This window comes from Pipistrellus kuhlii, unplaced genomic scaffold (genome assembly GCF_014108245.1).
Source record: "Pipistrellus kuhlii isolate mPipKuh1 unplaced genomic scaffold, mPipKuh1.p scaffold_m20_p_2, whole genome shotgun sequence".
NCBI classification, from domain to species: domain Eukaryota; kingdom Metazoa; phylum Chordata; class Mammalia; order Chiroptera; family Vespertilionidae; genus Pipistrellus; species Pipistrellus kuhlii.
Window position 1 is genome coordinate 33,983,902 of NW_023425515.1, and position 13,276 is coordinate 33,997,177.

General features: G+C 38.9%; 1 long non-coding RNA gene across 1 annotated transcript; it reads left to right on the forward strand.

The window, feature by feature from the left end:
* Positions 1-532: 532 nt before the first annotated feature.
* LOC118724402 lies at positions 533-10,671 on the forward strand. Its single transcript, XR_004989571.1, has 3 exons — positions 533-607; positions 4,157-4,158; positions 10,625-10,671. It is a non-coding gene; the product is annotated as an uncharacterized LOC118724402 (long non-coding RNA).
* Positions 10,672-13,276: the final 2,605 nt, after the last annotated feature.

Consider the following 13,276-nt stretch of genomic DNA (forward strand, 5'->3'; position numbering starts at 1 on the left):
GGAGGTAACCAATTTATGGCTCTCTCACATTGATGTTTCTCTCTCTCTCTCTCTCTCTCTCTCTCTCTCTCTCTCTCTCTCTCTCTCTCTCTCTCTCTCTCTCCCTCCCTCCCTCCCTCCCTCCCTCCCTCTTCCTTTCTGTCTCTCTGTCTCTCTCCCCTCCCTCCCTTCCACTCTCTCTAAAAATCAATGGAAAAAATAATCCTTGGATGAGGATTAACAACAACAACAAAAATGTTTTCCCTGGAACACTCAACGTTTAGAAGGAAAGAAAGATATATAACTATATTTATTTACAACATCCCAAGTGCTACAATAGAAATATGTACAGAATGCCATGTGGATTCAGAGGGAAAACTAACCACCTTTGTATGGCTTTAAAAAGGTGGAGTTATGTGAGTTAGGTCTTAAAGACTGTCCACGAATTGCCCAGGCAAAGTAGGACATTCACTTAATAAGTTCAATATTTGGGAAACACTAAGGATTTTGGAGCTCAGAAAGCATGAAAGAAGTATATAGAGCCTAGTTGCCATTAACCTATGAACCAGGAGGTCATGGTTCAATTACAGGCAAGGGCACATGCCCTGGGTGCGGGCTTGATGCCAGTGTGGGGCCTACAGGAGGCAGCCAATCAAGGATTCTCTCTTATCATTGATGTTTCTATCTCCTTCCCTCTCCCTTATTCTCTGAAATCAATAAAAATATATTTAAATAAATAAGTAAATAAATAGACAGAAATGAAATAGAAAAATTGTTTTACAATCAATGTAAAACACTTAGTAAAGTGCAGTGTCCTGAATATTTTAACTGTTCAATAAATAAGAACTATCATTATTTACCATGACTTAGTGGGCCTGATGTTCCCTTATTCCCTTTCATTGGTTTTGCAACTCCAAAAATGATATGATCGCCATTACTCATGGCCTTTAACACTTCCACACCTCCAAGCAGTTCTCTCTCATTGATCAGATTAAGTTCAGACATGAGGTTTACTTTGAGCAAGGTGTGTCTTTATGTCATTTAATTATTCAATTCTATTTCTAAATCCCATTCCATCCTTATCTCAAGATAACTACATCCTTGCCTTAACATGTCCAGTTCACTTTTTTCATTATTTATGCTCTGCATTGGTATGAATAGATATAAAGCCAAAAGTGTTGTTATGACACTCTTCCTTATTTTCTTCAGTAAAAAATGTATCCTTTTCACTACTGATTTGTCAGTGTTAGACCTGCTATCCTATAAATCATTTGGATTAAAGTGTTTTATAAAAATTATCTCTATCTCTAAAATATTTATAAATCTGAGTTGCAAACTCTCCTTCTAGACTTTGTAAAATATATTCCAGCTTTTCCCAGGTGCCCAATTAATTTGGAAAAGCCATTTTTATCTCAGAGTATTTATATATTCAGTTAGGTATTCACTTTCAATATCTCCTTTTTTTTTTTTTTTTTTTTAAACCATTTGAGTTCTCCAGGATTCCAAAGTCACTTTTCAACCATTCTGTTTCTTTTGATGGTTTCCTTCATCATCAAAAGCGAGTAGTGGTCAGCTGTTTCAATGTCTTTCATGTTTCTATCTTCTTAGTAAGTCTTCATGGAGTTAGTCATAATCATCCTCAATAAAGAGTAAATATATTACAGAACTAGAAGCCAGGTGCATGAAATTCATGCATGGGCGGTGGAGGGCATCCCTCAGCCCAGCCTGCACCCTCTCCATCCTGGGACCCCTCGAGGGATGTCCAACTGCCCGTGTAGGCCCAGTCTTACAATCCAAGTTTGCTGGCTCCCAACTGCTCGCCTGCCTGCCTTCCTGATTTCCCCTAACCACTCCTCTGCCAGCCTGATTAATGCCTAACTGCTCCTTTGCCAGCCTGATTGCCCCTAACTGCTCCCCCCTACAGGCCTGGTCACCCCTAACTTCTTTCCTCTGCTGGCCTGGTCACTCCTAACTGCCCTCCCCTGCAGGCTTGATCTTCCACAACTACCCTCCCTTGCTGGCTTGGTCCCTTCCCTGCTGGACATCTTGTGTCCACATGGGGGCAGCCATTTTTGACCACATGGGGGCAGTCATCTTGTGTGTTGTAGTGATAGATAATTTTTATATTACTCTTTTATTAAATAGGATAGAGGACTGATGCACTGGTAGGGGATGGCTGATTTGTCCTGAAGGATATCCCGGATCAGGGTGGAGGTTCCCTTGGGATATATGGGGCCTGTGTGAAGGGCCTGCAGTGGTTTGCAGGCCAGCCATGCCCCCCAGCGACCCAAGCAGAAGCCCTAGTATCTGGGATTTATTTATCTTCCATAATTGAATCTTAGTAGCCTTGAGCAGAGGCCAGGACCGGCCAGGGCAGGGCAAGAAGCTTACATCCTCCATTGCTGGGGAAAAACCAAGCCTCCTGCTCTCTCCAGCTCCATGGCTGCCCCCATTTTAGTTGGGATTTATTTATCATCTATAATTAAAACTTTGTAGCCTTGAGTGGAGGCCAGAGCCAGCCAGAGCAGGGTGGGAAGCTTGGGTTCCTCCAAACCCAAGCCTCCTGATCTCTCTGTGACTAAAGCCATCTTGGTTGGGTTAATTTGCATACTTGATCCTGATTGGCTGATGGCTATAGCAGAGGTATGGTCAATTTGCATGTTTCTCTTTTATTATTGTAGACTGTATAATTGAAAACTATATAATTTTATTAACCAATGTGTCACACCAATGAATTCCAAAAGGAAAAAAAAAAAGCAGGTAAACATCCACAATTAAGATCCTTCTTTCTAGGTCATAGGCTTTCTTTCTTTCTTTCTTTCTTTTTCTTTTGAGTGTACGTTTACTAATAGTATGTAAAACAAGGAATGGCTTGGTTTAGAAAAAGCAACAGGAGAGAGGCTAGGTGGAGCTGCTTTAGCCCACTGGAAAGTTAGAGAACAGAGGGCCTTGGAGACAGGTTCAGGGGATTAGCCTGGAAAAGTGCTGCTGACCATTGCTCTCCTGGTTGCAAGTCCCATGGGGACCCCTAGAGTTTAAGAGGTGCACTGAGAAAGAAGAAAGGGGTGGGTGTGCTTCTAAGAGGGTTAGCATCTAGGTTTTCTTAATCATATTAAATCCTCTGGATTCCTAAAAGCAAAATTTTATTTTATTTTTAATTTTATTGAATTTATTGGGGTGGCATCAGTTAATAAAATCATATAGGTTTCAATTGTACAATTCTATAATACATTTCCTGTATATTGTATTCTGTGTTCACAACCCAAAGTTTAGTCTTCTTCCTTCATCATTTATCCTCCCTTTACCCTCTCCTACATCCCACCCCTCTCCCAACTCCCCTTCCCCTCTGGTAATTGCTACACTGTTATCTGTGACTATGAGTTGCCTTTTCCTTTTCTTTTCCTTTTTTTGTTTAATCCCTTTGCCTAACTCCCCAAAACCCCTCCCCTTTGAGAGCTGTCAGTCTGCTCTATGTATTTATGCTTCTGTGTCTATTTTGTTTGTTAAATTATTTTTGTTCATTAGATTCCACATATAAGTGAGATCATATGGTTTTTGTCTTTCTCTGACTAGCTTATTTTGCTTAGCATAATATTCTCCAGATTCATCCATGTTGTTGTACACATATACCACCATATACACATGATTTTGAAGGTTTTAATTAAGCAAAGGAGGAAGATGACAGAAGTTGTTTTAAAAAAAATTGTGATTTGACATTTTTATTTGAGGGTTAGAAAATAGAGTAAAGAAAGTTATAAAAATTCATTATAACTTTCAATAATCAAACTGTATAAAGCAGTAAATTACATGTCCTGCAGTGAAATTTTTGAAAGCTTTAAAAACTATTTCTATCTAGATTTTTCTCCAAGCTTCAAAAAGCATTTATTAAGTACCTATTTGATGCCAAACTAATAAAAATGGTCATGATTCTGCCTTCCTAGGAACATATGAGCTAAATAGATGGGTACATTAAACAAATCAATAAGGCAAAAAATTTGCATATTTATTTTAGACTCAATAAATAATGGCTCTGAACTTTAAAAAGCCAGAATATACATTGTCAGCATTGCTCAGATCCCAGAAGAAGGGGAGTGTTGTTTCAGATAAAGTGGCTGGCAAAGACTTCTTTGATAATATGACATTCAAGCAGAAGCAGATGAAGCAGCTGGCCAAATAGATGTTTGGAGGAAGAAAATTCCAGGCATATGGAAAGGGGCAAGCCTGATATGTTCAAGAAAAAGCAGGGAATCGAATGAGCTAAATAAAAAAAAAATAGCAGAAAATGGAATAAAAAATTGGTGAAGGACAGATGGAGGAGGACATATGAACTTATTAAGAATTTGAATTTGATTCTAACATGAGGAACCATTGGATAGTTCCTAGAAAAAAATGGCCTAACCTAATTTGAGTTTTTCAAAAAGTTATTCTGACTGGTGCTTTGAGAAGTGACTAGAGTGGGAAAGAAGTCAGGCAGGGAGAACATTTGGTAAGAGGATGCATAGAAGTAGAGAGTACATTGGCTTTCTTCTCTTCTCCCAATAAACAAGCCCCTAAATAACTATTCATAAAGACTAGGCAAATCTCTCAGGGGTAAGGTTTTGCTGAACCAAAATACCCAGGGGACCATGGTGTGATCACCAAGGCTGGCACTCAGAGAGAGAGTAAACCTTGTAAGTGACCCCTGGCATTTGGAAGTAATTGACAATGGGAAGATAGATGCTAGCCTCCACTTGAATATTATGAAGGTGTCTAGAGCTTCTTATGATGGCAGAGAATAGAGGAAGCAAAGAAAAAGAATCTAGCCTTCATCCATTGCCGAAGCAAGGAAGTGAGTTCCTATAGGCCAGTGGTCGGCAAACAGCGGCTCATGAGCCACATGTGGCTCTTTGGCCCCTTGAGTGTGGCTCTTCCACAAAGTACCACGTGCGGGCGCTCATGTACAGTGCGTTTGAAACTTTGTGGCCCATGTGAAGTCGGTTTTCGGCCTGGGTGAGTCTATTTTGAAGTGGCGTTAGAACACTCAATGGGCCAAAGAGCCGCAGTTTGCCGACCACTGCTATAGGCCAATGGGAAAACAAAGAAAGTAGCCAGACTTCAGCTATCCCACATAACCTAATTTTCTGCCAGAATGGGGAACTGGGAGAAAGGAGAGGACAGGGCTTGAGGTTGGATATACTAGTTGCACAGTATCTTCTTTACCAAGTATAGCCTGTTCTTTATAGGACTTTTGCAGCCAAATTACATGTAATGTTTTTCACCTTTTCTTATACTCTCCTTTCTTTCACCCTCTACCCTAGAGGAAACAGAAAATATAGGAAAAGAGTAAAAAATAAAGAGATCTAGTGAAAAAAGCAGGTTCTTCCCCACCTTTCTTTATCTCATGAACCTTTATCCCTGTTATACTGCTCCATAGGCATGTTGGAAAAATTCATACCCGGAGGATTGCTTATATTCAGGGCCACTGCTCCTCAGTCCTCATTATAACCTAACTTGCATTATAAGGATTCAGGGAAGTTTGCATAATATTTACAGACAATACTATAGCTAATTATGAAAATGAGAGATTTTTCTAAACAGAACATAGTAAAAGAAAGCCATTCCTGTCTTCCATCTAATGTTGCTGTCTTTTTTTTTTTTAATATATTTTATTGATTTTTCACAGAGAGGAAGAGAGAGAGATAGAGAGTTAGAAACGTCAATGAGAGAGAAACATCGACCAGCTGCCTCTTGCACACCCCCTACTGGGGATATGCCCACAACCAATGTACATGCCCTTGACCGGAATCGAACCTGGGACCTTTCAGTCCGCAGACCGACGCTCTACCACTGAGCCAAACCGGCTTCGGCTAATGTTGCTGTCTTTATTTGATCTTGACAGAAATTCATATGCAGCTGCTTGAATAAAGTATAACAATGATCTTTTATACCTGTGGGGAGACTTAAAAAAAAAAAATGAGGCTTTCGAGTTTCAGCTACTTAGTACCCATGCACAAAGAATCATAATTAAATGATATAAAGAAAGTAAATAAATGATAGGGAACATTAATTATGATAGTATAGAGTCATATAGATGGCTTGAATAAATATCCATTCATTCAATACGTGCTTTTTTAATATTTACTTTGTAGTGGGCACTGAGCATTGAATACATTTCTTAAAATCTAATAGGAGATGCAGATATTTCAAAAGTAAACACACATATTATATAATTGTAAACTCAAATAAATGCTATCAAGCAAAATAATAAGATGTAATAATAGAGAACTCTTTACATCTGGGGGTAAGGAAAATTTTCTCTGAGCAAATGACATTTAAGTTGATAACTGAAGGATAAAAAAGGAACCAGAAGATGAAGAGTTGGAGCAAAGGCTCTGATGTGGAAAAAGACTGATGTTTTCCAGAAATGTAAAGAGAATCAGCATGACAGGAATTTAGAAAGAAAAGTAGACAGCAGTGTAAGATAAAGTTAGATGGATGGTTGCACATGTTATAGACATACAGGACCTTGTTAGACATGCCAAAGGCACTTGTTTGGATTTTATTCCAAGTATAATAAGAAAACTTTGAGGTTTTTAAACTTTGAAGACCCACATTTATAAAGATCAGCAGAGCTGTGAATTATGTGGAAGAATAAATTGAGTAGGAGCCAAAGTGAGAAGATAATTGTAAAAGATCAAAGGTATTTATCTTATATTAGATGGTAACAGTGGAGATGAGGAAAACTAAGCCCTTTATCCTTCTGATTTTACTGGTACATGCTTGTGAGGGACAAGCTCATGAGAGTTTCAACTACCAAAACTATGGTAATCCTATATACAGTAATAAAAGCTTAATATGCTGTCTGGTCATCCATTCAAACAATCAAAGCATAAAATACTAATGATATTCTAAGGCTGCTCAACCACTTACTATGACATGCACTGACCACCAGGGGACAGAAAGTCAACCAGTCACTATGACATGCACTGACCACCAGGGGGCAGACATTCCAATCAGGAGGTTAGCTTGCTGCTGGGGTCTGGCCAAATTGGGACTGAGCAAGATAGGCTGGACACGCCTTGGAGCTCTCCCACGGTCCCTCCCTGGCTGACCAACCTCTTGCATTCCTCCCCAGCCCTGATCATGTAACTATAGGGTCCCTCAGCCTGGCCTCAGATTCACAATCTGGAACCCACTGGGGGATTTCAGAGAGCCGGTTTCAGACTGATCCCACTCAACACCCCTGGCAGTCATGCACTCCCACAGGGGGAGCGCTACTCAGCCAGAAGCCAGGCTCATGGCTGGTGAGTACAGCGGCAGTGGTGGGAGCCTCTCCCGCCTCCGTGACAGCGCTAAGGATGTTCAACTGATGGACAGGGCCTACGCCATCAGTCAGACATCCCTTAAGGGCTCCCAGACTGCAAGAGGGCACAGGGCGGGCTGAGGAATCTTCCTCCTCCCCTGCAAATGAGTGCACGAATTTCATGCATCAGATCTCTAGTGACTCATAAATCTCCTTGGATAAAATTTATTTTCTAAAATCCAATTTCTCCCTACAACCACTATATAGTCAATTGCTTAAAAGACACTTTCCTTTAAATAGTACAAATTTAAATGTAATTCTTCATCATCTCAAAATTTGTTGCCTTATGACTTCTCATCATTCTCTCTACCACTCGGAATCAAAACCTTGGCATCAGCTTTGATGCCTCCCTTTCTATCAAACCCCCTCATCCAGGATAGCAAAGCATTAGAGTATGCGCTCTGGAGTCAGAATACTTAGGCCAATGAATTGGGATGGTGTACAAGCTATTTACATAATATTATGGTTACTATTTATATACTCTAGGTTGTACATTATATATCAGGAATTCTTTTAATTTTAACATCTGCATGGCCTAAAATGTGGAAGAATTCTAGCCAATCACACTAGCGGTTTCAGGTACAGTGTGTCCAAATCAAACATAGCAGCACAGTCAGAGAAAAATATCTGATCCTATTCAGTTATACTGAGAGGAAAATATTGTTTCCTGTTTCTCAGTGATTAGTATGCAAACTACCACAGTCCTTACACTGAGTCATACAAATAGTGAGCCATGGTGGCCCTAGAGAAAGATGAATCTATTTTTTATGTTTGTTTGTTTGTTTGTTTGTTTGTTTTTCAAGAAAATCTAAAAGGCAACCCAGCTAAAGATAAAGCCAAAGTTTCAGAAAGGAATAACAGAATCTCAGTAATTATAAGAAAATGAGAAATGCCGAGTTCACCAACGAAGAACACTTTTGAGTGAGAAGACCCAATAATTAAAGGCAGTACCTGCACACAGATTAGAAGGGGGAGGAAATAGAACCCATAAAGGATTCAGAGAAGCAGAGGCCAGACAGAACACTAATAATCTTCTCTTTGTCCCTTCCAGATTCCCTCTCCACCTGCTCTGTGGTAGGGAAATGGGGTATATGTATGATACAGTATGGGCAACATCTACAAGTTCTTTTGACCTCTTCCTTTCAGTTGTGTACAGTCAATGGGATATATACCAGCAAAGATAAGAGACCAAGAGAGAGGTTGGGTATTTATACCTCTGAATACCCTCTGCAAGATTTCCATGGACTAGCTTGAGACTCTTAACTAAAGGCTTCAGCTTCTGTTAGCAACAGGCCATTGTTATTCTACCCAGATTTCTTTATTTTCCCTACATGTTTAAAATTGTCACCTTATTTTTTTTAAAATTGTCTCCTTTTAAACTCAACTCAAATTATCCAATTTGCATGTGCAACTTATTTCTTCCTAGGATTCATACTGAGAAGAGGTAAAAAAAAAAAAATAGAATTAGAACCCATAAGAGTAATTATGGAGTAAAGGGGGAAAGAAGATTACTAAATTACATGATTAAAAAGCCAGCTGTTCTTTTTTAGAGCATAGAGCATGGAACGAAGAGGTCTCCAGTGGACACCCTCATCCTGGTATCTTTTCAGGGGCTTATTAAACAGTGTTTATACGTACTTGAGCTGACTCCAAAGAAACAAGCAAGTGTCTGACTGCAGATTTCATTTAACCTAAATCATCTCAGGAAGTGTCCTACTAAATATCTAAAATAATTGTGGGAGGAGTGGAGTGAAAGAGTAGCAATGAAGCACCAAGGGAGCCAACCTTCTTTTATTATTTTGAGGGACAGGAGCCTTACAAGCTCGGCAAGCTTCCCAATCTGCAGTGAAGCAAATGAAAGTAAACAGAATTTTAAAATAAACCCAAACTCAATTAGACGGTGGAAACAAACATTTCTCTTCAATTAATATGTGAGATCATGTCTCATAGTTGTATGCTGGATGCTTTTTCCTTTATCTGATTTGTTTGCCATCCATTGCCTTTCACAGAGTACTCTAGAACAGATATGCCAGGCCATGGGAAGGTCTGAGCCATCCGAAACCTCTCTGTCCCATCCACGGTGTCCTGTGCACAAACAGATGCTGTGCCATTGGCCAACTCCCAACATGGAGTTGAGGAACAGCAAAGGTGACAGCTGAACACAGAGACACAGAAAAAGGGAGCTATGCAATTTTAATGCTACGTCTGTAGCCAAAGCTGATATGCCTTTGCAGTTAATAAACTTATGATATGACTGCTGAAATCACTCTACCATCTGACAATGGAGAATTACTACTATTTTCATAACAGCAAAAAACAGTCCCTGCCAATAATGTCAAGTCTATCCTAAGAAAAGTTGGAGGTTTAGAGGAGGAGATGGTTGAAGATCATATTGCCTCATCCATGAAAAATTTAAATGCTATGATTATTATATAAACTAAAGGCCTGGTGCACGAAATTCATGCACAAGGCAGGGGTCCCTCAGCCTGGCTTGCACCCTCTCGCAATCTGGGACCCTTCGGGGGATGTCCGACTGCCAGTTTAGGCCCAGTCTCACAGGCAGTTTGATATCCCTCTTACATCCAGGACCACTGGCTCCTAACTGCTTGATTGTCCCTAACCACTCTATCTGCCTGCCTCACTACCCCTAACCCCTCTGCCTGCCTCCCTCATCACCCATAACTACTTGCCTGATACATCATCACCCATAACCACTCACCTGCCTGCCTGATTGCCCCTAACCACTCGCCTGCCTGCCTGATCACCCCTACCTGCCTCTGCCTGCCTGCCTGATCACTCTAACCCTTCTGCCTGCCTGCCTGGTTTCCCTAACCACTCACCTGCCTTCCTGACGGCCCCTAACGGCTCGCCTACCTGCCTATCACCCCTGACCACTCTGCCTGCCTGCCTTATCACCCCTAACTGCTTCTGCCTGCCTGCCTGATCATCCTTCACCACTTACCTGCCTACCTAATCATTCCCAACCATTCACCTGCCTGCTTGATCACCCCTAACCACCTCTGCCTCGGCCCCACTGCTGTGGTTTCATCCAGAAGGACATCCAGAATGACATCCATTATTATAGATGCTTCTAAAGAAAGTGTCTGGTAAAACTACAGTATGATTCAAACACAGATATTATAATGCATGCCAAACTAAAGGAAGGGTAAAAATTAAAAAAAAAAAAAAAGTTTTTTTTAAATATAGTTCACATTACATTCAAGGGATGCATTTGGCTGAAACCGGTTTGGGTTCGATTCCAGTCAAGGGCATGTACATTGGTTGCAGGCACATCCCTGGTAGGGGATGTGCAGGAGGCAGCTGGTCGATGTTTCTCTCTCATTGATGTTTTTAGCTCTCTCTCTCTCTCTCTCTCTCTCCCTTCCTCTCTGTAAAAAATCAATAAAATATATTTTGAAAAAAAAAAAGGGATGCATTTGAAGACTTGGAAATCTATATATTGTTAGATAATTCATACATGATTAAAGTGTATATATAATAATACTAACACACCTCTTTCAGAAATTGGACAGATTTTATAATAAATAAAATGACATTCAAAAATGAAATATAAAAATAAGTTAAATTTCATAAATGTATATAAAACTTTCACCTCTCAAATATTTTTTTCATAAGAAAAATCAATTTATAAAAATGTATCATGTACAAGTTCTTAAAAGTACAGTCTATATTTACCACTCAGTAAAAGTAGAATTAAAAGGTGACCAAAACAAAAGTTAACTACTTAAAAATTAAGATTCAGGCTTCTAAATAACCTTTAAATCAAAAAAAAAGAAATTAAAACTGGAAGTTTCTAGAAAGCATAGAAAGATGAACCCTCCTTATCTTTTATTTATTTAACCAATAAACATTTGCTGAGCACCTACAAATTCCCTGATTTGATAACCTACCTCCCAGGTTTATTATGATTGCATACAAGGAAATGAATTTTTAAAAATGAATTACATCACACTCAAATTTTTAAAAACCTCTCATCAAAAAGCTTGGTAATTTAACTTTGGGACAGGTGTTACAGTTAATTCCAGAAGTATTTCTAAATATGCAACATCAAGAATTTATTACTTCTGATATTGATGCAGCTATGTGACAAGACAAACCCAGCATTTCTTAACATGTGTATTATCCCTTCCAAGGATTTAATTCTGTAGTCGGTGTTCCATATTTATATGATTAATGAACCCTTTGGAAGCTCAGAAATCTCAATAAGCAAATATAATGGAAAACTCCATTCATACTGGATCAGGATTAGAAAGATTACTTCCCTATGATCCCTATACCTCTCCTCCAATACTATTAAATGACAAGAAGTTAGCACATTTAAAAGCATCTAGTATTCCCAAATTCTTTCAGGAGTCAGGCAGATAGGTGTAAATGGGAAGGGGTAGGTATAAAAACTTGAGACATGATGCTGTCTATAGTGAGGTACATTGTTCATGAATGTAAAAACAAAGCATTTAAGGTTAAGGTTTTACAACATTATCCAGCCAAATGGATACATTTGAAGACTAAATTTGGCCTGAGAACAACTCATTTGTAATGGCTGATCAAGTTTCTAATCAAGAATCCAGCATTGTTGATCATTTAATAATTAAAACTTTCTTCATTATCAATCACTATTTAACAGTTGAAAGTTGTTTCTCCTTCCAATTGTTCTGTTACCCCAAATCTACCCTGTTTCCCCGAAAATAAGACAGTGTCTTATATTAATTTTTGCTCCCAAAGATGCGCTAGGTCTTATTTTCAGGGGATGTCTTATTTTTCCATGAAGAAGAATACGGTACACATTTATTGTTAAATGACAACGGTAGTTGTCAACACAAACCAGACAAACTGTGAATCCTACAGTAAAAATAATTTACTCATTTATTCAATGACAATCATGTCATCATCTTCTGGAACATCATCATAAAAATCCAATTCCTGAATTTCCTGGTGAATTTCTTGTGACTCCATTTCTTTCAGAATCAGTGGACCAAATCTCTCATGTTTAGCCTAGTGGGGGCCTTATTTTGGGGGGATGCCTTATATTTCACTCAGAAGAAAACCTGTAAGTAGGTCTTATTTTCAGAGGATGTCTTATTTTCGGGGAAACACGGTAATTGCTCAAATACAAAGACGTTATAAAGGAGTATAGAACTTCTTTCTCTCACTGCCTTTTAGGGAAATTATCTATAAATTGTATAGTCTGAAATGTGCTCTGCCTGCCCCATAAAAGAAATCTCAAGTCTTATAGCCTGTAGTGGATTTACTAAAAATTACTAGGAAGCCAAGAAAAGCCAGCAAGACTATTAATATGAGTACTCAGAGGAAGCTACATATAAATGCTGCACGTTTTGGTCCAATTGTAAAGAACTTATTTCTTTTTAAATGTGGACTACTGCAAGTTTTGGTAAAAGGCTCTCCACAATAAATGTGTTACAGGATTTTGGTGAAAAAAGTAGGAGACATGTTTACACAGATAACAATATGACTTCTCCTGATTTTATTCACACTATGAATTTTAGCCCCAGAATTAGTAATGAAATCTAGATACTGAGTCAATGTATTTTGTATTGTGCTCAAGAGTTAAACGTTTTAATAATATTGATTGTGGCTGTGACTATGACTATGCTCTATTTTGAAATCAGTATTACATCATTATCAAACAAAATTGTTCTGAAACAAATTCATCTTTGGCAAGACTTTTTAAAATTTTTTAATCAGTTTTAAAATAATAACGGTAATGCTGTTCATAGCATTTTTTAAAAAGCAAGCCATATGGAAAGATAATGCTGGTGGTCTTGATCCAGCATCTAGAATGGTTCTAGAATCTGGAGAAGGGGCTGTGTGTAAATTAAATAAGAGTCCAGAGACAAAACATAAATTTGAAAGGCAATTTAAGGGGGAGGAGAGAGCAGAAAGAAGCTTGGCTGAAGAAACCAAGTTTTCCTTGTC